Source organism: Leopardus geoffroyi, chromosome D2 (assembly GCF_018350155.1).
Source record: "Leopardus geoffroyi isolate Oge1 chromosome D2, O.geoffroyi_Oge1_pat1.0, whole genome shotgun sequence".
In the NCBI taxonomy this organism is placed as follows: Eukaryota; Metazoa; Chordata; class Mammalia; order Carnivora; family Felidae; genus Leopardus; species Leopardus geoffroyi.
Genome location: NC_059334.1, coordinates 46,694,903 through 46,720,094, shown reverse-complemented (window position 1 = coordinate 46,720,094; position 25,192 = coordinate 46,694,903). Strand labels below are relative to the sequence as shown.

Here is a 25,192-nt window from a genome sequence, read left to right as displayed (position 1 = left end):
GAGAGAAAGCTGAAAACTCTCAAAATTATGCTTATGCCTTTTTTTCCTTCTTGTATTATTTCTGCATTTTTTTGCTTTACATATTTTTGGGGGTCACAGTATGAGGTACCTAACATTTAGAATTAATTTTTGTATTAAACTGTATCTTTTATTAATATGAAACAACCCAATTTATCTCTAGTAAAGCTTTTTCACTTAAAAATATGTACTAGTATTTGCACGATGTATCCTTTCCACCCTTTTACTGTCAATTTTATTTTGTAAACTGTAGAGTAAAAATTTCAAAATCCAGTCTTAAATTAATTGAGACTTAGCCCATTTTATATTTAACATGGTTTACAAATATAGTAGGATTTATGTCCATCATTTTGTTTTCTGCTTATTCTGTAAATTGTTTTTGCCTGTTTCTTTCTTAGGATTTCATAGTCTTCCTTATTCAATTCCCTACCCTATATGTCAAAGTTATTCCTTCTATTTCTTTTAGTTGCTACTCTTTATGTCAATATACATGCTACTTTTTACTTTAATCGTTCTGTTGGTTGGGTAGATATATCTCATAATCTTAATTTGTATTTTGCTGATGGCTGGTAGTACTGAACATCTTTTTATATGCTATTTGCCACCCATATATCCTCTTCATTACAATGTTTCTTCACATCTTCTGCCCACTTTTTAACTGGACTGCTTTTTTACTATTGGGCTTTAGGAATTTTTTACTTATTTCAGTTATGAGTGCTTTGTCACATAGGTGGGCTGCTAACATTTTCTCCCACTACGTAGTCTGTCTTTTCATCCTTTTAACATGGTCGTTCATGGAGCAAATATTTTTAATTTTGGTGAAGGACAAATTATTGATTTTTTTTTCTTATATGAATTGTGGTTTTGGGGTCATGTCTAGGAACCCTTCACCAAGTCCTAAGTCTCAGAGATTTTCCTGTGTTTCCTTTTTGAAGATTTATGGCTGCAGGATTTACATTTAAATCTATGATCTATTTTGAGTTAATTTTTGCGTCATGTATGAGGTTTAGGTTAAAGTTCATTTGGTTGCCAGCACCAAATGTATACTCCGTTGTGCCAGCACCATTTGTTGTAAAGACTATCCTTCCTCTATTCTCTTTTACACATCTACCAAAAATAAATTGACCTTACTTATGTGGATTTGTTTCTAGTCTGTCCCAGTGACCTATAGGTCTGTCTGACACTACCAAACAGTCATGATTATTCTAGCTACATAATAAGGCTTGAAATCATGTACAGTAACTCTTTCCATTTTATTCTTCCTTTTTCAAAGTTGTTTTAGCTACTCTACTTCCTTTGCCTTTCCATATAAATTTTAGGATGATTTTGTCCATACCCACAAAAATACCTTGCTGAGATTCTGACAGGGCTTTTGTTAAACTTGTATAGCCATTTTGGGAAAACAGACTTCAGTACTTTGTTGAGTCTTCCAACCTATGAACAAAGTATCTCTATTAATTTAGATTTTAGATTTCTTTCAGCAGCATCTTATAGTTTTCAGTATACAAGTTTTATACATGTTTTGTTAGTTTCATATGTAAGTATTTCATTTTTTAAAGCAATTACAAATGGTATTGGTATTTTTAAAATATTTTTATTTATTTTTGACAGAGAGCATGAACAGGGGAGATGTAGAGAGGGGGACAGAGAATCCAAAGTGGGCTCCGTGCAGCAGAGAGCTTGATGCAGGCTTGAACTCACAAACCATGAGATCATGACCTGAAGTCACTCAACTGACTGAGCCACCCAGGTGTCCCAGTAGTGGTATTTTTTTTTTTTTTTTTTCAGTTTCTACATGTTCATTTCTGGAGTACAGAAACTGCTTTTTGTATGTTAATCTTGTGTCCTGTGATCTTGCTGAACTCACTTGTTAGTTCTACAGGGTTTTTTTGTAGATTATTTGGGATTTTCTACAGACGTGATCATATCACAGGCAAATAGGAACAGTTTCCTCTCTCCCTTTCCAATCTGTATGTATGCCCTTTTTTTCCTTCTTATTGTGCTGCCTGAAACTTCGAACACTACGCTGAATAAGAGTAGTGAAAATGGACATCCTTGACATATTATTTCCAAAAATAAGGGTATTCTTGCTTTAATCAAGTATGACATCAACTGCATGTTTTCTTTGTATGTTCTTTATGAATTTGAAGAAGTTTCCCTCTATTCTTAATTTTCTGAAAGTTTTAGTAGTGAATGGTATTCAACTTTGTCAAATGCTTTTTCTACAACAACTGATATGATCATGTGACTTTTCTTCATTATCCTGTTAATATGGGTGATTACACTGGCTGATTTTCAAACACTTGAGCCAACCTTGCATTCCTGGAATAACGTCCACCTGGTCCCAGTGTATAATTTTTTATACACTGCTGAATTATATTTACTCACATTTTGTTTAAAGGTTTTTTGCACCTATTCTTATGAGAGCGATACTGGTGTACAGTTTTGTGGGGTTTTTTTTGTAATGTCTGATTTTGGTGGCAAAGTTAATACTAGTTTCATAAAATGAATTAGGAAGGGTTCATTCATCTTATACTTACTGGCAGAGACTGTGTACAAAAAGTATGCGTTCTTCAAGCATTTGGTAGAATTCTCCAGTGAAACTATCTGGGTCTAGTTTTCATTTTAAAATTACAAATTTTCTTAAAATTTTCTTTAAAATTACAACATTTCTTAACAGTTATAGAGCTATTCAAATTATATCATACTGTGTGAGCTGTGGCAGCTTGTGCTTTCTGAGCAGTCAGTTCATTTCATCAAAGTTGCTGACACTTACTCTTTGTTGAGAATTTCTATTTTTTCATTTATTTCAATATGTTTGCAATTGCTTGTTGAAACATTTTCTTGGTGCTGCTTTAAAATCCTGTCTTGATGTTGGCATGTCTTAATTGTCTTTTCTAATTTGAATTAAAACATTTCTGGTTCTTGATATATTTTCAATTGAAACCTGGATATTTGGGATATTATGTTATGAGACTCTGGATCTTTTTAAATATTGTTATAGCAGGCTTTCTCTAAGAATGCTCTGATGAGGAAAGAATACAGCCTCATTACTGCCTGGCATGGGTGGTAGCCCAGATTATTCATCAGGTTTTTCTTCACCACACGTGGGCAGGGAGGGAAGGAGGAACTCCTTGCTATTTGAAGGTGGGAGCTCATGATCCTCAATACTGCCCCGGCTAGGAAAAGTGTACAGTCACTGTTCCCCACATTACCACCACTGACACCACTGGGGAGGGGTTGCCTTGTTATGCCCGAGAAGAGTGGAAGTCTAGGTCTCTACTTGGCTTTTGCTAATCAAGGTGATCTTTCCTGTGTATTTGGCTGGAGCCGAGCAGTTATTGCCTAAAAGTTTTTCCTCCCACTAGGCTATTCCTTTTCTAGTCCTTGGTTAAAAAGAAGATAGACTTTTCTCAGAGTTTTATTGGTCTGTGCCCAACATTTCAGGGTTGCCAACTTCTCCACACTCATTCTAGAATATATGAGGCAATAAGAAAACCCAGGATTTTTACCATCATGTTATTTAGGTCCTGAGGTCCTAAGCCAATCCTTCTTCTCTCAACTTTTCAGGACTCTTACATTTGTTTTATCCATAATGTCTAGGGTTTTAGCTGTACTTATTAGGAAGAACAGGGAAAAGTGTATCTATTCCATCTTTCTGGAAGCAGAAGTCTATACTGCATCACTTTTAAGTTTACTTTTATATTTTCTTCAGGGTTAAGCTTGGTAAAGAGGGGCAGATTGTGTGTGCATGTGTGTGTGTGTGTTGGTGTGCAGGGTGCATGTGTGTGTTACAAAAAAATCAGATTTTGAACTCAAAGAGATGATCCTGATTTATTTCATTCATACACTTCCCCTCGACACTACAAATATTTGGTAATTTCACTTATTTCACAAAATATTTAGGATTGGTTTTCTAGCAGAATATAAAAAAGAGCCAAGGCTTGTATACTTGCTGACTCACAAGCCAAATTGAGAAGGCATCCAATAGTTAAGAGTGAGTCAACCATAAGGAAATAAAGTGGGGAATTCATAGAAATATTGGATCAAGCCATGAAACTGGGAATCCCTGACAAGTTTATCTAAATCTCTACTATTTCCTATGGTCTTGTTTGTTCTCTGTATATTTTACTCTCAGAGATAAGGATGTCAAAGTCTTCCACTATGATTTATCAATAAAAAAGGCCCGTTTTGTTCTGTTAATATTTATTCCTCAAATTCTAACGTATCTGATATTATTATTCTTTACTTTCCTTTAAAACTTCATAATCTTTTTTAAAAAGTTCATGATTTTTAACCTTTAACCTTCCCGCATCACTTTAAGTGATTTTCTTTTAGGAAGCATTTACCAACCTTTTGTTTTCTGACTCCATCTGGATTTCAGTGGGCAGAGAGGAAAAAATAACTTACTCTTTTCACTCCTAAAGAGCTCGATCATATCACAATCACCTAGAATTCCTGAACTCTACAACATTTTAACTTTACCTGTCTCACAGCAATTTAACTACACAATTTGGGTATATTTACATACATGCTACCTCTCCATGGACTGCAGACATTTGGAGGGTAGAAAAATTTTTGTTACCTTTTTTTAAAGTTTTCCAAAGTAATTAACACATTGCCTTGTTCATAGAAGCTATATAATGTATACTTTGAATTTAATCAGGAAGATTAATCTTACAGCATTATGAGGCTAGAAAATATATCAACAATGAGATCCTAATAAACAGTCTACCAGTTTAGAAATGTACGCTGACAATGGCCACCAAGAAGACGATACCCAACAGTGGCCTGCTGTGAAACTCCGCAACACAGGAATGAACAGAAGAACTGTTTTGGTTAAGTACATGATGAAAAACTAATGACTAGTGGGAAACAACTGCAGATGGCCAATCTGGCAAATCTTAAATGGGGGAGCTCTTTAGGAATGAAAAGAGTAAGTTATAAATAGTACCATAATCTGCAAACTCAAAAGTAGCTCATAAAATATGTGCAATTTACAAAATGAATATAGAGAAGCAAATCTTTTAGCCTAAACTTTCTAAAATTCATCTGGGCCATATTTCCTTGTAATATTTTCAAAGGTGATGAACTATAGTCGCTTTTAAATTATCTGTGGTCACTGGTGAAACCCATAATTAGAGTCAAAATATCATTGTTTACTCTGACATTGTTCTATATTACCAACTATTTAACTTTCATTCCTTAAGTGTATCTTGGCTAAATGAAAGTGACTGGAGGTACACCAGAAGATACACATGTGCTATGTTCAATGGGTAATCTTTCTAGAATTAAAATACTACAAACCCACATATCAAATAATCCAGGTTTGTAAATAATAAATTTATAGCACATATTTCCATATATTTTTATGGATAACATCACCTTCTTTTGTCTCCTTCCCTTCTGGCTCCTTGACCTCTACTGCCTTCTCTTGAAAACAGTAGAAATAAAAGCCTACAAAAGCTGAAACACTTGCCTTGTGAAGCAAGTTAAGACTGAGATCAACTGAAGCCTTCACATTAGATCAATTTTAGTCAATTATTTTGAGAACTGGGCCCAGTGTCCACCATCTCAAAGAAAAAGGTGAAAAAAATCATAATGCCTCTCCTTTCTCATTTCAGCAAAAAACAATTATTTTTAATGCCCAACCAAATGCCCACCATCATCTCCATGGAATTCTATACCTCTCTGACCTGTGACCAAGACCTCCACTCTTCCTTAACCTTCCCAAACCTTTCTATATAGCCACTAAATCTGCAGCTCCAAATTCCCCTACATTGTCAATCTTTTTTCCAAACATTTGCTTTGTTTGCTTTCAATGAAACCCTGTCTTGTCTCAAACCACCACCCATGCTTTCTCAAATGGTGGTATAGGTATCTTGCTTGCTCCCCACTACTACTATCATTCCCAAACTCTCTTAGGAGACATATACACAAAAACTTGCTCCTTTAAAGTTCATGTTTCAGCTGCAACACCTATTCCCATCTTTACTGCTGTGATCTACCAGCCCTCGTCGCACCTCCCTCATTCACTGAGGAGTTTCATGCCTAGTTAAAGTCTTCCCCTTTACCCTAAACCCTATCACCCTCAAAGATTATCAACATCCCTGAGATCACTGTCCAAAAACTATGTTCTTTCAGTTTTCTGACATCCTCATCTACAACAATCTATCTCTCTACTTAACCCTAGCTAACTCTTCCCATGGTCACTATCTGGGATCTAGTCATCATCTGAAACTGACCCACTTGTAGAAAACACAGTTCATGTATACCACTCTAACCATAATCTCTTCTCCTGGCAGCCTACTGATAAACCACCCTCGTAATAAGCAATCTTTGAACTCAAATGGTCTTCTAGTACCTTAACTTTCTTCTCCCCATCTATCCTCCTCTTACTAAATTCCATGTCCCATCCTGTTAAAAAAAACTCTTAGGAATACCTTAAATTCCTGTTTTGCAAAATCCCAAGCCCAAAGGAACCCAAATATCTGCTTTCTCCATACTCACACTCAAGTGCAAGTCGAAAAAGTAACACAAAATGACAGATACAACTATCATTTCATGATAAACCTCAATGAGTGCACAATGTTTTTAAAATTACTTCCCACTCTTTACAAAATTCATTTCAAAAGTTCTCCCTTCTCTTCAACCTGCCAAATCCTAGAACATCCTTCTCTTCACAGAAAAGCTATCAAACAAGAAGTTTTGCAACTTCTAGGTACTAAACAGCCTCCCTACACCCTTAAAACACTCCAATCTGGCTTCTGCTTCCATCAAAGAGGTCTCCGAGACTACCAACAGAATATTGTCAATTCACATTTAACTTGACCTAACATAGCTGATCAACAGAATCCTTGAAGCATTCTCTTCTCTTGTGTGAAAGGTTGAAAAATGCTTCCCCAAAGATACCAGGTCCTAATCCTTGGAACCTGGGAAGGTTATCTTATTTGTTAAATGTGACACAATAAAAAATGTATTGATTCCTGGCACACAGCTCCTAAAATAAAACCTTTGGAATCTCTGCAGTGGTAACAGTGTCTTTTGTATGCTAACTGGATGGCTAGCTGGTAGCTAAGGGCCATGGGTAACTTCAAGATGTGTCCTGGTTGCAAGGAAGACCAAAGCATGATTAGAGGGTTGGAACTTTCAGCTCCATCCCTTGACCTTCAAGGAGGGGAAGAGTGGCTGGAGAGTGAGTAAATCACCAACGTCCAATGATTTAATCAATCGTGCCTACAGAGTAAAATCCTGAACAATGGGATTTGGAGAACTTCCAGGTTGGTGTACACATTAAAGTACTTGGGAGGTGACATGCTTAGAGAGGGCATGGAAACTCTTCAAACTCCTCATCCTGTGACTTGTCCAATGCATTTCTTCCACCTGGCTATTCCTGAGTTGCACGCTTTACAATAATCCAGCAATAGTTGCCAAAGTGCTTCTCTAATCTCTGTGAGTCATTTCTTGCAAATTATCAAACCTGAGGTGAGGGGTTATGGAACTCCCCCCACCTCCACTTTACAGCCATTTAGTCAGAACTATGGGGTGATCCAGACTTACAACAGACATCTGGAGTGTGGGCAATCTTGAAGTACTGGGCCTTCAACCAGTGGGGTCTGCATTAACTCTGGTAGTATCAGTATTGAATTGTAGAATACCCATGTAGTGTCCAGAGAATCAGAGAATTGGTTGCTATGAGGAAAAATCCCACACATTTGGTGTCATCAGTGTTGAGTAGGTAAAAACAGCTCAGGGTAAACCTTTGGCAGATGAGATTTCATGATGAGATTATCCAGATAGACCTTAAATGCCATCATAAATATCCTTACAAGGTAGAGGGAGATTAAATAGAAAGGGGGAGGCCATGTGACCACAAGAGGCAGTGACTGAAGTGGCATGGCCACAATTAAGAAATACTGGCAGCCACCAGAAGCTGAAATAGTCTCTAGAAGGAGCATGGCTCTGCCAACACCTTGATTTTCGCCTAGTAATACTGATTTCAGACTTGTGACCTCCAGAACTATAAAAGAATATAAATTTCTACTGGTTCAAGCCACTAAACTTGTGGTGATTCGTTAAATCAGCCACAAAAAACTAATACACTGTAGTTTCTCTAATAATTCACTGTCCTGGTGTGCTGAAATCAGTTCTTCTTGGGCTTTTAAGAACTAGTTATTCTACCTAGATATTAAAATAAAAAAATTCTTCGAAGGCTAGGACTTCTATTCCTTTGCTCTGATGAATTTCACCCCACATCCACAGCTGTCACCACCTTGATCCAACAATCCAAATGTGTATTTTCAATTCTGATCTCTCTTCTGATTTCAAATCTAACCGCCTACATGATATTTCCATTTGGATGTTCCAAAAGCACCTCCAGTTCAACAACCAAAACCCGGTTCTTCTAAAAACCAAATCTGGTCCTTCCTCCAGTGTTCCTTGTCTCAGCAAATGGTATTCTGCCTTTCAATTACCATATTAGTCTTCCCTCATTCCTTGGAATATATAAGGCTCTCTCCTGATAGCTTCTGCATATGCATTCTCTCAGCCTACACTGTCCAAGTTCTACTCAACCTACTTCCTTCCCTCACAATTGAGGAGCATCTGCACACCCTTCAAATCTCAGATTTCAGCTCAGCTGCAAACTTCTGTTTGCAGAAGAAAGAAAGAAGAAAGGTGGGCTTTCCCTCACTCTCCAATCTAAACTGGGTGTCTTTATACGCTTCCATGATACCAAGTTCTCTTTACTGCATTTATCAGAGTTCTAATTGTTCACTTAGTTTTGTGATTAATGCTATTCTCCACTAGACTATGAGCTCCAAGATGTCAGGGAATGCTTATTTTATTTTCTTCACTCTATATCCTGAAAGCATAAGCAGAGTGTCTGCTTTGGTATTTAGGAAACACCAAATAATATTTGATAAATAAATGAAAACTGAAATCTTTTGCTTCAAATATGGGTGTCCTGGAAGCCTCCTATACTTTTTACAATTAGTTACTGAGGCTATTACATGTATCTATGCTTTTTAAAAGTTTACATTATGCCAATTCACTTTTAGAAAAGACCTACCTACATTAGTACCTGTTTTCACTAATCAAAAGAAATCCAATGATCTCCATTTTTACAAAAAAGAGGCAAAAACCAAAAATAGCACTCAGCACTTGTTTTGCAGCAAGCCATTATTTTTTTTTCAATATATGAAGTTTATTGTCAAATTGGTTTCCATATAACACCCAGTGCTCATCCCAACAGGTGCCCTCCTCAATACCCATCACCCACCCTCCCCTCCCTCCCACCCCCCATCAACCCTCAGTTTGTTCTCAGTTTTTAAGAGTCTCGTATGCTTTGGCTCTCTTCCACTCTAACCTCTTTTTTTTTTTTTTTCCCTTTCCCTCCCCTATGGGTTTCTGTTAAGTTTCTCAGGATCCACATAAGAGTGAAACCATATGGTATCTGTCTTTCTCTGTATGGCTTATTTCACTTAGCATAACACTCTCCAGTTCCATCCACGTTGCTACAAAGGGCCATATTTCATTCTTTCTCAGTGCCACGTAATACTCCATTGTGTATATAAACCACAATTTTTTTATCCATTCATCAGTTGATGGACATTTAGGCTCTTTCCATAATTTGGCTATTGTTGAGAGTGCTGCTATAAACATTGGGGTACAAGTGCCCCTATTGCAGCAAGCCATTATAAAGGCAGTGCACACTCCAAGCAGGAAGAGTGCACCGCCAAGTTCCTTCCCAGGAACTACACTCAGTATCTCAGTACCAAACCACCACAGCTTTGAACTCTGCCTGTGAGCATGTGTGCATTAGCTTAATTATTCTGTGCATTTACTAGCAAGCTGTGTCCTAAGGTATCAGAAAAGCCTGAGAGAAGTTATTTTGGGGTCTGGGAATGCTCAAAAAATTGTTCCAATACATTAACGGCAATTGCTTCTTTGTTTAACATCATTTTAGCATACTAAAGGTGAAATAGGAATGTTCTTTCAGATTAGGGGGGTGGGGACCTGTAGTATGTTTTAACCCAGGTAACAGATATTTACAGCTTCCTAAAGAAAAAAATATTCCATTGTCCAGTATTATCCATTTTATATTAAATATGGATATTTATAAATATTAAATATTTATATTAAATATGATTCAGTTCTTTTAAAACAATCATTCTTGAGGTGCCTGGGTGGTTCAGTTGGTTGAGCACCTAACATTGGCTCAGGTCATGATCTCACAGCTCGAGCCCTGAGTTGGGCTCTGTACTGACAGCTCATAGCCTGAAGCCTGCTTCAGATCTGTGTCTCCCTCTCTCTCTGCCCCTCCTCTGTTTGTGCTCTGTCTCTCAAAAATAAACGTTAAAAAAAAAAAAAAGTTCTTAAAGCAGCTCTAAAAATACAAATTAATAAAGCTGATTTCCGTGTCTGGCTTGCTTGAGTACTAGCATCAGATTTACCCACTTTCAGTAACTAAAAAGTAGAGAAAATACAACACTGTTATCAGACACTGGACAGAGATTAGGTCTGCAACCTCCCAAGAAAAGGAAAACAAAGTAAGTAAACCCTCTAACTGTCCTACCATTCTGCCTGGGGGCCCCTTCCAGACCACTGTGTGGAACAGGCCACACTACACAGCACAGCAGCTTCACTGAGTTGAGAAGCCACATCAGGAAGGCAAAGGTATCTAGAATCTTGAGGGAGGAGTAGATAGAAGGGAGATAACTCAGAGTAGAAAGAACTCCAGAAATCATCATGGGGTCCTCTTGTGTCTCTGGCTGAATACTAATCTATACATGCCCAAGGCAAACTCCCCAAGTCTGAGGTACAGGGAACTGTTAAGATGAACAATTCCCAGAATTCACATAGAAACAGGGATAAAAATGACCACAGGCTTCTCTGAAACTGCGCGAGTCGAGACAAGGAAACTACAACTTTAAAGTTTTGACACTGACACAAATGTCAATCTAGAAATGCAAATCATTTACATTTTTCAATCTCATTCACAAATGTACAGGCATTTTCCAGAGACTAAAAGACAGTGATTTCATAACAAATACTATTTTTCTTCTGGAAAATAGTTATTTTTCACAAAAACATTATTCATGTTAAAAAGAAAGCTATTCATGTTAACTTGTAATTGGTTTATCATTTTGTAAATAAACAAACTTCTTAAAGTTAATTTTAGTTTCTAATAAGGTGAACTTTGATACCTATACTTCATATAAAGGAAATCTCTTTGAGATCCTCAATCATTTTTAAGAACATAAAGACATAAAGACATTTCAAGACTAAATAATTGGGAGAATCACAGCTTTAGGAGTAGTGGCCCCATTGAATTAGTGTTCCTTTGTGATGCCAAAGAGCCCAGGTGAAACTTTTTCATTACAAAATCAATTTTTTGTAATAAATACACTGCTTTCTTGTAGTGTCAATCTGGGTAATGCATGTCTTCAAAAAGAGTTTTTCCATTCCATCTAAGTTGTTTAATTATTAGTATATATTGTTGATAATATTCCCTTTGTCTGCAGGATATGTTGTCATGTCCCTCTTTTACTTTAGATATTGGTAATTTGAGGCCTTTCTCTTTTTATAGTAACCAGTCTGGCTCCAGATAACAATTTTAATAATTTTTCCCCAAAATTATTAATTACATAAATCTTAGCCCTCAAATACTTGACACAGATGGGGTTTTTGGTGATGGCCCAGTGAGTCCTAAAACACTATGACAATAACAATATACTAAAATATTTCAACATTCAGAAGATCTGCAGACCTGACTGAACGCATATTTTCCAAATAATCAATGCACTGGCAAAAGATTCATTTGAATGCCAGACAGACCAATGGATTTTTATATAATAGAATATGAAAAATTGATTTATGTGGTTTCAGATTTCACACTGTAGTTAAATTGTCAAATTCTGATGAGGTATAAAAGAGGAATATTCGAATAACCTGTATGATCAGATGGGAGGCTCATACTGGCACTTCTGCTGTATACTGAAAAATAATGGTTGTCTCAATGTAAGGCACCTGTGCAACTACTTGAGTTGTGAGTACTTTTTCACGAATACCATTTTTACTTGAAAGAATGACTGACAACTATTAATTTGGAGTAGGGTATCTGGAAGACATTTTCTTGAAAATGAACAAAGTCAGTCAATTACTTCAAGGAAAACAAATGACAGCATTTACTGCCAATGATAAAATTCAAGGTTTCAAGCGAAAATTAAAACTCTGGAAAATTTAAACCTGTCCCTGTGAATCTTGGCAGCTTCCCAAGATATTTCTGATAAAATAACCAGTCATGTGAACAAATGATTTCTTGATATCCTATAACAGAGCAGCTCTTAAATTTTTTGGTCTCAGGACCCCATATGCTCTTTAAAATTATTGAAGATCCCAAGGGTGCCTAGGTGGCTCAGTGGGTTAAGCGTCCAACTTAAGCTCAGGTCATGATCTCACAGTTCATGAGTTCGAGCCCCACATCGAGCTCTGTGCTGACATCCCAGAGCCTGAAGCCTGCTTCGGATTTTGTGTCTCCCTTTCTCTCTGCCCCTCCCCCGCTGGTTCTCTCTCTCTCTCTCTCTCTCTCTCTCTCTCTCAAAAATAAACATTTAAAAAAAATATTGAAGATCCCAGACAACTTTTATTTATAATTTATATTGGTTATAGCTATTAATATGTACTACATTTGATGCTAAAACTGAACATTTAAAAACTTTAAAGCTTACTTAAACATAATAATAAAACTTATTACATGTTAACGTAACTAGCATTTTGGTGGAAAACAGTTTTTCTTTTAAACACTATTGAGAAGACTGCCTCTGTTTTACATTTTTACAAATTCCTTTCTTTTTGGCTTAATTTCGGACAGCTGGATTCTCTTATGTGCTTCTGCACTCACTCTGTTGCCACATCGCAGGTCTGGTCACGTGGCCTCTGGAAAACTTGAGAACAAGCATGAAAAAGGCAAATACCAACTTAGTATTATTTTTTTTAATGTTTATTTATTTTTGAGAGAGAACACAATTGGGAGAGGGGCAAAGAGATGGGACTGAGGAATCTAAGCAGTCTCCATGCTGACAGCAGAGAGCCCAATACGGGGCTGGAACTCACGAACCCTGAGATCATGGCCTAAGCTGAAGTTGGACACTTAACTGAATGAGCCACCTAGGCACCCCACAACTTATTATTATTATTATCATTATTATAAAAAGTTTCACTTCATGGAACCCTTGAAACCCCTTCCTATATTTTCTACTGTCAAAGAAATATTAATATTAACATAAGAGATGTTAATAAACCTTAGCAGACTAAGGTACGAAAACCAATATTACAAATTTTCTTTTATTTTATAAAAGTTCTTACTCCATTAAGGACACATTTCTTTTAGAGAAAAATCTATTTTTTCAGGCTTTATTCCTAATCAGATCAAAGCACTTATCACCATGATAGTTCCCAATTGATACATGTTAACACTATTCTTGGATCCCTTATAAACATATACCTGATGTGTGAGCTCATGTATATAAATAATGATCTCTCTCACACATACACAAAATATATGGAAAGAAATATACCAAAATATTATTAGCAAGATTATGAGCAGTTTTGATCTTTTTATCTTTACTTTCTCCAATATTCTGTATGTATTTGCATTGAATTTTTAAAAAATAAACAAAAGGGCACCTGGGTGGCTCAAGTCGGTTAAGCATCCAACTCTTGATACCGGCTCAGGTCATGATCTCACAGTGGTGGGATTGAGCCCCACGTCTGGCTCTGCACTGAGCGGGGAGCCTGCTCAGGATTCTCTCTCTCCCTCTGCCCTTCCCCTGCTTGTGCTCTCTCTCTCTCAAAATAAATAAAAATAAACTTAAAAAAAAAATAAACAAATGCCTACTCTTTTCCTCTCATTAGCACTGGATAACATTCTTTCCAAAAGGGGTGCTTCCTAACCTTAGGGAACTAGCAGGCCTTAGTAACTGCAGGGAGGCACAGAAAGAGGAGAAAATTAAAGAGAAAATGGGATGCAGTGGATCCCTTGTTAACATAGCAAAGAACTGAAACTTAGAATTCTAAGAATCTCAGATTTCCAGTAAGATGTCCTCATAAAATAATAATCGTTTCTATATATACAGTACCGGCCAAACTATGTACACCAATAAACTTGTTACAAATATTCAGCTCTCCATACCTTATGAAGTGTTTTTACTTACTCTCCTTTGATCTTACATCATCACAGAATATAGTACTTCAAAATTCAACTCTAAATGGATTTAGAAAATTTTTTTTTTTTTTTTTTTTAAGGAGAATGCAATCTTTTTAGAGATTATCTCTATTAAAGAAAATGTCTTTTGGCCAAAAACAATTGCAGCAAAGGGCCATTAGTACAAAGCAATGAAAATACAAGGCTCTGAATTCTTTCAATTAGGGATCTCAAAACTCTACTGCTTATATAACTGGTGCCTACAATGCCACACCAAGTCATTACAGTAATATGAGTGCCACCCACCACACCATAATTAACAGGAAGAGAAAGGGAGAATGTGATGCAAAATCACAACTCATCCATGTAACTATCACAGGAGAGGCCACACAGAGCAGTGATTAAAACTCAGACTCTAAAACAGATTATCTGGATTCAGATTCTGGCCCCACCACTCTGGGCAATTTACTTAACTTTACCTGCCTCAGTTTCCCCATCTATAAAATGGAAGACAGGGTAGAATAACAACATCTACCTAAAAGGTTGTTAGAAGGATTAAATGGGTTAATTGTGAAGTGCAAGCAGACAGTAAATATTTGGTGAAAAAAAAATAGCAAAAACCTTAAAGTTAAAGTTCAAACACTTCAAATATAAATGATGAAACAATTCTAGAGATGCAGAAAAGCCTAATCAAGTAATTCAGAAAATTGCATACTCAATTTTCTACCTTCTTAAGAAAGTGTGTTCAATTATCTCTTAACATAGCAGGAGCTCAAACTGCTAAAGTTCAAGTCACTTTCAGTGACTTATAGAAGAGTTTGGCTATATGTAAAGTATCATTACGCCTATACATACTGAACAAGAAAATGTTCTGTTTTTTTAAAAAATTTTTAAATGTTTTATTTATTTTTGAGAGAGAGAGAGAGAGAGAGACAGAGTGCAAGCTGGTGAGGGGCAGAGAGAGAAGGAGACACAGAGTCTGAAGCAGGCTCCAGGCTTTGAGCTGTCAGCAGAGCCCAACACGGGGCTGGAACTCACAAACTGAAAGATGGTGACCTAAGCCGAAGTCAGACACTTAACCGGCTGGCTGAGCCACCCAGGCACCCCTGTTCTGTTTTTGAAACAAGGAAGAATTCAACAAATACAGGAATGGACAGGATACCTCAGTTGCTCTGTAGCCTACCAAAGAAAAACAAAAGGGCTGATCCTTTGTGGCAGACCTGTTCAAAGTTTAAATGAAAGAAGTAAGCAACCATGTAAAATTAAGGCTAAAACCAATTTCCTAAGGAATGGAGTGTTCCAGGCTGAGGCAGGGTAAGTACAAGTTGAAACGCAGACATCTCGTTCTGCACGAAGCACTCAATGACCAACCAGGTCAGATCAAAACGATAGGGCATTCACTTCAAGAAATTCCCACTGGCCAAATCTGGAACAATGTGAGCATCAAAAAGAATAATGACACTTAAAGCAAGCAGAAGGAAAAACAAAAAACAAAAAACTAGAGCAGAAATCAATAAAACTAAGAACAAAGAAAACAAATCAACAAAAACAAAAACTGGTTTTTTGAAAATATAAAGAAAATCTAGCCAAACTAAGCAAGAAAAAAGAGAGAGAAAGAAGACAAAAATTAGTAATATAAAAAAGGAAAGAGGGGTCATCACTACTGATTTCAAGTACACTAAAAGGATAGTGAAAGAATACTATGAAAAATTCTATACTCACAAATGTGATAACTGAGATGAAATGGACCAATTCTGTGAAAGATACAACCCACCAAAATTCACACAGAAACACATAATCTGAATAGGAGTACATTAATTAAAGAAACTGAATCAATATTAATTAACCTTCCCAAACTGTCAGCACCAAGTCTAATTGGTTTCACTGATGAATTCTACCAAACATGGGGGGGGGGGGGGAATGATACAAATTATTAATTCTCTACAATGTCTTCCAGAAAACAGAAGCAAGGAAACATTCCCTACTTCACTGTATGAGGGCAGCATTATCCTCATAATCAGACAAAAACATTACAGGAAAGGAAAACTACAGAGCAATATTCTTTATGAACACAGATATAAAAATCCTCAATAAAATATTAGTAATGGAATCCAACAATATATAAAAAAAATTCTACACCACAACCAAGAAGTATTTATTTCAGGTATGTAAGGCTGGTTCTAAAATCTATTAATGTAACCTACCACATTAACAGGCTAAAGAAGAAAAATCATATGGTCCTATCACTGGAAAAGAAAAAGCATTTGACAAAATCTAACACATATTCATGATAAAAACTCTCAGCAAACTAGGAATAGAGAGAATTTTCCTCAATTTGATAAAGAAATCTAACAAAACAAAACTCTGTAATTAATATCATACTTAATGGTGAGAAACCAGATACTTTCCCTCTAAGTTCAGGAACAAGACAAGAATGTCCCCTCTCACCACTCCTATTCAGTATCATACCAGAAATTCTAGCTATTGCAGCAAGACAACAAAAGAAAATAAAAGGTATGGGGTGCCTGGGTGGCTCAGTCGGTTAAGTGTCTGACTTAGGCTCAGGTCATGATCTCATGGTCTGTGCGTTCCAGCCACAGCTCGAGCTGTCTGTGCTGAAAGTTCAGGGCCTGGAGTTTGCTCCGAATTCTGTGTCTCCCTCTCTCTGCCTATCCCCAGCTTGTGCTCTCTCTCAATACTAAACAAACTTTGAAAAAACTATTAAAAATTAAAGAAAAGAAAAGGTATATAGATTGTGAAAGAAAAAATAAAACTGTTTTTGTATGTACATGTGATTATATATGTAGTAATTCCTAAAGAATACACAAAAAGCTCCTGGTTGATAAAGTTGTTTCCTTTTGGGTATGGGTTAATAATTCTGATACTGCTCTGCATACATACATACTGGAATTAAACAATTAAGTAAATGAATCCTATATGGTAGGAGGCAGGTTTCTCAGTATGGAAGGAAATTTACTGTCACTAAGGGGAGAATGCCAAAAAGATCCATGTGGTAATGGATTAGAGTTGAACACAGTAAGAACTCATGTTTAGCTTAATATAGACACAGATGGTTACATAAAATATTTATAGATACGTGTATAGACACATATTTATATACGTGTATGTTAATATACGTACACATTCATTTCTTTGCTGAATGCTGAGAGCACCTAAAAGAAATTAGATCCTAGTAGCGATAAGCACACCTAGCACCCAGATCTTGGTTTCTAATTTTCCAACAACATTCTCTAATGAAAGGAAACAGAGCTCCTTGGAGAAGTGGTTGATTCTAGGATTAGAGCAGAAAATATGTAAGATGGGCTGGAACCACCTTGTACTGACAGAAACTAAAGAAGGCCTCAAAAAACAAACAACTAAAACAAAAAACAACCCACTCTGATGGAGGTATGTCAAAGGCACACAGGAGCCAACTGGAAGACCAACTGGAAGGCCAAAGCTGGAACAATTTGAGCAAGAAAATAATGTAGTATTATTGGGTTACAACCTAAAGTATGAAATAAATAATCATGAATCTATATTGATACAAAGTCCTGAATTAGTAAACGGGGAAAAGAGTCAAATCTCTCATGTGAAAGGATTTCAACTAATTTATGTATTCCACTCTTTTTTTTTTTTTTTAATTTTTTTTTTCAACGTTTATTTATTTTTTTTGGGACAGAGAGAGACAGAGCATGAACGGGGGAGGGGCAGAGAGAGAGGGAGACACAGAATCGGAAACAGGCTCCAGGCTCTGAGCCATCAGCCCAGAGCCTGATGCGGGGCTCGAACTCACGGACCGTGAGATCGTGACCTGGCTGAAGTCGGACGCTCAACCGACTGCGCCACCCAGGTGCCCCTGTATTCCACTCTTAAGGAGGCAAAACATACCTCTTCACTCTTTAAGTATAGCTGCACATAGTGACTTCTTCCAAATAGTACAATGGGGGGGGGGGGGGGTGGTGAGTGGAGTCACTTTATACCAGAGAAATCTTACAAACATTATCTCAGCCAGGTACTAAAGGCCAACATCAACAGTTACAAATTATGTTAATAGTATGTACCCTTGATATGATGTAATGAAAATGGCACTTTACCCCTATGATCTGCTTCCCCTAAACCCAAAATCCCAGTCTAAAAATGAGAAAAACATCAGACAAATTCCAACAGAGGGGAATCTACAAAACACCTGACCAGTGCTCCTCAAAACTGTCAAGGCCTTCAAAAACGTTGAAGGAATGTCTGAGTACCCAATGGCAAGAAGATTCTAAGGGGACATGACAAATAAATGGAATGTGGTATCCTAGATGGGATACCTGGAACAGAAAAAGGACATTAGGTAAAAACTAAGGAAAGCTGAATAAACTATGGACTTCAGTTAGTAATAATATATTGACATTAGTTTACTAATTATCATAAATGTACCCTATTAATGTAGGAGGATGTTGTTAATAGGAGAAATTGGGTGAGGGTATATGGGAAATCTCTGTAATATGTTCTCATTTTTTCTGTAAATCTAAAATTTCTAAAAAAATAAACTTTCTAAAAAAAAGAATAGTGACTGAAATGATTATAAAATACTAACCCCCACCCCCACAAATTTCTGTAATACTGAACGAGAGAAAGAAAGAGGTAAATAAAGTTGTTTGCCACCATCGGAGATAACTAGTAACTAATTTTCAGAGTAGAAATCAAGTTCAGAATTCAGAATTCAAGGAGTTTTCAGAGTTAAAAGATTGATATATCAAAGGAAAATAAACATTTACCTCATATTTTTAGGAAAAAACTGTGGTTCAATCCTAGTTGACAAGGGAAAAGTCTTTTTAATGGAGGACAGCTGGCTAACAGATCCAGAATAGAAACATTTTGTGAGCCCAAATCAAATAACTGATTTAAAAATTTTTAATGTTTATTTATTTTAGAGAGAGAAACAGAGAGCACAAGTGGGGGCAGAGAGGGAGACACAGAATCCGAAGCAGGCTCCAGGCTCCAAGCTGTCAGCACAAAGCCCGACACAGTGCTCAAAGTCACAAACCTCGAGATCATGACCTGAGCCAAAGTCAGACAACCTACTGAGCCACCCAGGCGCCCCTGAAATAACCGATTTAGACAACGAAAGGCTTTAAAACCATCAAGCAAAAAGCTTCTGGGAGACAGAATTTTCTCAGTGAACCAAACTACTGCCTCACTGATCAGCTGCTAATTGCAAAGAGGGGGAAAAAACATCTTTATAATGGATAGATCTATAAAATACCACTTTAACCAAATGATCACACTTTAGGCATACAAAACCCGGTGTTATATGCCTTATATTATGAATGAATACAATGTACACAAGAGCATCTAAGCCAAAAAATCTAAATATAATCCAGCATTTAGACCCAACCTTCTATTTTTAGGAAACACAGTGGCTGCAGATACAAATTAAATACCACAAGGAAACAATCAGACAAATTCAGAATGTGAAACATTCTGTAAGACAACTGGCCTGATCTCTTCCAGAAGCCAGGACCATGGGGAGAGCAAGTGGAGGTAGGACAAATGTAGTACAGTAGTCTCCCCTTATCTGAGGTTTTGCTTTCCATGATTTCAACCACTGGTCCAAAAGCAGATGATGCTCCTTCTGACTCACCGTCAGAAGATCAATAGTAGCCTAACACTACATCACAGTGCCTACATCATTCACCTCATGATGAAGTGAATGAATCACACAAGCATTGTATCATCATCACAAGACGGGTGTACAGTACAATAAGATATATAGGGAGGGACAATTTTCACATAGCCTTTATTATAATACATAGTTATGAACTATTTTATTATTATTGTTATTAATCTCTTGCTGGGCCTAATTTACAAATTAAGCTTTATTACAGATATATATGTATAGGAAAAAGTAGGGTTCGGTCTACCTGCAGTTTCAGGCATCCATTGGGGGTCTTGGAATGTATACTCCACAGAGCGGGGTGGGGGGTGGGAGGAGCACGGATTAAAAGTGTCTAAGGCAACAACAAATGTAACACATGAACTTTGATTGAATCCTGGTTTGAGAAACCTACCTACAAAATGGACAACAGAAGAAACTTGGATACAGAATAAAAAGGTGTTTGGTGTTTCGGGGTTTGTTTTTTGTTTTTGAGAGAGCAAGGAGGGGCAGAGGGAGAGTGAGAGAGAGAATCTTAAGGAGGCTCCATGCCCAGGGAAGAACGGCAGGATGCAGGGTTCCATCTCACCACTGTGAAATCATGACCTGAGCCGAAATCAAAAGTCAGACACTCAACCAACGGAGCCACACAGGCGCCCTAAGTATGGAATTTTCAGAGTGACAAATATGTTCTAAAATTAGGCTGTGGTGATGGCAGCATTATTCCATGAATAACAAGAAGAATTTTTTTTAACTTGTATATTTGAAATAGGTGAATTGTAATGGCGTATAAATTAAATCTCAATGAAGTTGTTAAAAAATTCTTAGCCCCTTATTACTTGTGATATTACTCTGTGATATTTTCTATTCTGTTTCATTTAAAACCACGACATTAGTTGTGACCTCCTAAATTCATTCTCCACTAAAGGGTCATGACTGGCAACTTGAAATACACTGCCATAGAGTCCTCTAACAGTAGAACTGATGCCCACATCTCCTATTATCAGGACCAATCTCATTCATGCTTCATGTCCCAGAAAAAGTCCAACTCTTCCTGGTCATCTTCTCTGAGTTCTTAACTGCCACATCCTCCATGTACATGTACAATGGAGGTGGTGTACATCCTCCGTTTTACCGAATCCGCCATCTCTCCTCAGCCCTTCACTGGGCTGAAATTCCTAGTTTGTGACAAACTTAGCTGATTATACGTTTACCATTCCTTATTATCATCTACCCTCCTTCCAATTCTTCTCCACTGATTAAGGATGTTGGCAACTCGTTCACAGTATCCTTACTGCCGTCACCAGCTACTGACCACCATTCATGCAGACTGACTAACCCCTTTAATACCTCACCCTCTTTAATTCATTGGCGTCCTCATTTCCACAGACTTTTCATTCAACCCCACTTTAGCAGTCCATTTTCCAAAGCATCCTGGGTATTATCATTGCCAGAAACGATTATACCTGTTAAATCTCTATTTCAAGCATCCCACTCTGACCAACACACTCAATCCTTCTAGTTCATTACTTTATCCAATCCCACCCACCCCTAACAATTCTAATTGAAATTTCCAATACATTAATGCTACTACTTCCTTACTATCCATTCTGATTTCACCTCCTTTTCTTGTCCAGTTACGAGTTCACGATTCATCACCACTCCTGTAAGCACTCCCTTTAAAAAGTCCTTATTTTCCTTGTCCCTTCCTTTTTCCTTATTTTATAGTGACCTAGTTTTATGTGTCACTTTGGTTGTGCGGCAGTCCTGTTATTCAATCAAACACAAATCTAAGTGTTGCTATGACGATATTTTGCAGATGTTGCTAACATCCACAGTCAGTTGACTGTAGGTAAAGGAGATTATCCTCAATAATGTGGGTGAGCCTCATCCAATCCGATGAAATGTCTTAAGGGACAAACTGAGGTTTTCCTGAGAAAGAGGAAATTCTACTTCAGGTCTGTAGCATCAACTCTTGCCCAAGAATTTCCTGCCAGCCTGCCCTACAGATTTCCAACCTGCCAGCCTCCAACTGTGTAAGCAAATTCCTTGAAATTTCTTTATATATAAATATCTGCTACTGATGCTCTCTCTTTAGAAATCTGATACACCTAGCAAAACCTCACCCCAGAAGTTGATCTGCCTATCCGTGTTTGTATCTAACCAGTTAAATAATGCCAGCGGGGGGGGGGGGGGGGGGGGGGGGATCACAAAACCAGGCTGACTAATATCACTTTAAATTCAAGATTTGAAACCTTAAAAGAATAATTAATCAATACTTCCTGGCAAACTGCTTAAAACTTCCCACACTCCCTTCCCCCTCTTGCCCATACCAAACTCATACTTCACTGAGAAAACTGAAACCAGGACAGATGATAAAGGCTGAACACAAGAAGGATAAGCTTTCATCTTCTAACCACCAAACTTCCTTACAACGGCACACAATTTTTCTGCATTTCCTCCTCTTTGATGGAAGACCTCTGTCTAACAAAAACCAATCTCTCTACTCATGCTCTCCATTCCTTTTCCTGTATATTCTCTTTTTCATTCACTAGACCCTATATTTTACTTTATCTACCCATTCACTCTTCTGTTTCAATTCATGGCTAATCTTTAAAAAGTTTTCTACATATACTATACCTGCATTTGCTCATTTCTCATTTACTCTTAAAAAAACTTTTCATTCAATGTATTTTGACTGATTTCAATTTGGTTTCTTTCTCTTCACTTCAATAAAACTCATCAACGTCACCAGCAATTTCCCACATAATCTTTCTGTGCCTGCTTCCTCATCTATAAAATGGGAAAAACACTGAAGAGAGTCTACCTCATAGGGCTGTTGTGTGATGTTTAAACACTTTAACATAGGTAAAGCACTAGAACAGTGCTTGGTATATGATAAGTATTGAATAAGTATTAGCTATTATTAGAACATTCTGGACTCTTGTTTTCCCTCGGTTTTGATTATTTATTTCTATCTGCTTATTCAACAGTGTGTGAGTCCTGGAGGAGTAAATCACCTCAGATTTTTGTGGGGCAGGGAGAGGTGGAAAGATACAAACCCAACTATGAAATCTCCATTAAACAATTAAATTGAATTGAATTTCAGCCAAATATCTTCAACCACGACATAATTTCACAAGGATGAGATACCTCAAGCCCAATAGTCAAATCAAACCCACTCCTTCCACTCATTCCTCCACCTCCATGCTTTCCAGTCTTGCAGATTTTTGCCAGCATCATTTTTCTAAGTCTAAGTCCTTCCTCTCCACATTCATTTGCTGCTCACTTCTATATAGCTTGACTCTCCACTTTGATTATATGTTTCCAGACAGCAGACTAAGTTATACTTCCAGAAACTGCCTCTGGGTGCTATGTACATAGAAAACTATCTGTAAGTATTACCAAATAAGAGACAAAAAAGTTATTTACTAACTCTGCATTCACTGTCAAATGATGACTAGCTTGTCTACTTGATGTTTTGGAAACCATGATTCAAGTCTATTTAATGTTAATGTTAAAAAACTGCACATTGCCCTAATTACTCTCATAATCCCTCCTGAATTTCACTACTCACATCCTTTAAATACTCAACAAGTATACAGATATTTTGATCTTTGTTTTATACACTGTGGAAGAAAACTATGTTTAAAAATCACTAAAAGCTGGGAGAGGGGAGGTAAACCTGGAGAAAGTGAAAAAGGATACATGGTTTATACCTGATAATAAAAATTTCAACTACAGAATTACTACAAATTACAAGTTTTAAAAGGGAGTTTAACATACAAATTATTATTAAATATACAAATTATTAATTAATGAGCAAAATAAACAGCTTTCTTATATATACAATCAGGTAGAAGATAAAAGGAAAGATGCCATTTCTAACAGAGAAAAGAAAGAAAAAAAATTAATAGCAAAAAACCTAAAAATGCTATTAGGAACCCAAAAAGGGACTTGAAGAAATGAAAAGATTAAGGTTTTCCATATTCTTGGATAGAGAGACACGACACTTTCATAAAGCTGCCAATAAATATGAAGAAAACCCTAAACACAAAGTGAATCTATGTGATAGAAGTTAAGGTGGGAGGGGTGGTGCACAAGAAGAGGTATTAACTTGAAAAGAGCATAAGAAAACTTTCTGGGTAATGGTAATGTTCCAGATCTCGATCTGGGTGTTGCACAGAATATATACATAGGCAAAATTCACTGGGCTATACATTTAAGGACTGTGCATCTTACTACAAATTTTACCTTCATAAAATAAAAAAATCAAGTCATCCCAACAGAAATGGTAACTAAACTAAATGGACTGATTGCAAAATTTCATATAAACAAGATGGAAGTCAGAAAAGATTTTGAAGAAGAAAGGGAATTAGCCCTAACAGAAAACACAGTATAAAATACAATAATTAAAACAGGATGGTTTGGTTCCCAAATGGGCAGATAGGTCAGTGGACCAGGAATGGTCCCAAATACACATGGAAATCCAGTAAATTATAAAGGTGGCATTTCAAATCTGTAAGACAAAAACTGTTATTCAATAAATCATGTTGGGACAACTGGATGGTTATGTGGTAACAGAAATAAGGTTGGACCTATATATCAGACCTTACTCCAGAATAAATTCCAAATAAGTAAAAGAATTAAAAGTACAAAAAGAGAGTGAGAAAAGAACAAAGAAACCATAAAAGTTCTAGAAAAATAACACTTGAGAATTCTTGCATAGTCTTTAGCTTAGCAAAAGACTTTCTAACCATAACACGCAATTTAGAAGTCAGTTAAGATTGGTAAGCATTTTAACTATTGGGGAAAAAAATTCAGAATGATAAAATCACCATAAAGAAACCAAAAAGTGAAGAGCAAATTAGGAAAAATATTTCCAAAAATTAGCATAGAGCTATTTTCCCTAATATAAAAATAAATTCTACAAATCTAAAAAGATGAGTAACAAAGTGATATAAAAATAGGCAAGGATATGGACAGTTCACAATAAAAAAAACTATAAATAGCCCTTAAAAGTAAAAATATGTCTAATGTCTCTCATAATGGCAGGGCTGGTGAAACGCAAGTTGGAACAACTTCTACAAATGTTATTTTGGCAATGTCTGTCAAATTTAGAAAGGCACATACATTCTGATCTAGCAATTCCACTTCTGGATATGTATCCTACACATTTCTATGCAAGTGTTAAATGATGTATATTTAAGGTAATCCACTTGACCATGGCTTTTGACAGCAAAAGAACAACCTAAAACAACCTAGATGTACATCAAAAAAGGGGCTAGTTAAATCAATGTTACACCTGTAAAATGGTGTTATGA

At 36.7% G+C, this 25,192-nt stretch overlaps 1 protein-coding gene across 7 annotated transcripts in view; it reads right to left on the bottom strand.

Moving 5' to 3' along the window:
• The window catches only part of MAPK8 (mitogen-activated protein kinase 8), a 100,179-nt gene that overhangs the window by 67,914 nt on the left and 7,073 nt on the right, over positions 1–25,192 (bottom strand). The window lies entirely within an intron of this gene.